Below are 582 nucleotides of genomic sequence, written 5' to 3' on the forward strand. Positions count from 1 at the left end.
TTGATGAATGATCGAGTTATCCTTCTTCTTTCAGCTGAAAATTATTATTTTCAAATTTGGTTCATCTGAACATATCAATACAGAAGTAAATTTAAATTGAATTGCATCTATATTTTTTTACATATACCGGCGGTCGCAGGACCGTAATTGAGTGGGGAGGGTCAATCAGGTGTGTGCCTCTGTACTTTGATCCAAACTTTCAAAGTTTATACATATATTAGGCCTAAAACGTTGTTTTGTAGTTGGCAAGAAATAAAAAAGCTATATAATTGATAATAGCTTTAGATACCTTAAAATTTCAGCTAAATTAAAATGATCAGTTCTATTAATAAACTTTTTAAAAAAGTTTTTATGCTAAAAATATCATCAAATTCAAGATATTCACATAAAATAATCTTTAAAAGTGAACCGTGAACGATGTGAATATTATGTTTAACGATGTGTACAATATGTTTAACGATGTGTACAATATGTTTAAGGACGTGTACAATATGTTTAACAATGTGTACAATATGTTTAACAATGTGTGCAATATGTTTAAGGATGTGTACAATATGTTTAAGGATGTGTACAATATGTTTA

This window comes from Eurytemora carolleeae, unplaced genomic scaffold (assembly GCF_000591075.1).
Source record: "Eurytemora carolleeae unplaced genomic scaffold, Eaff_2.0 scaffold76, whole genome shotgun sequence".
NCBI lineage: Eukaryota > Metazoa > Arthropoda > Copepoda > Calanoida > Temoridae > Eurytemora > Eurytemora carolleeae.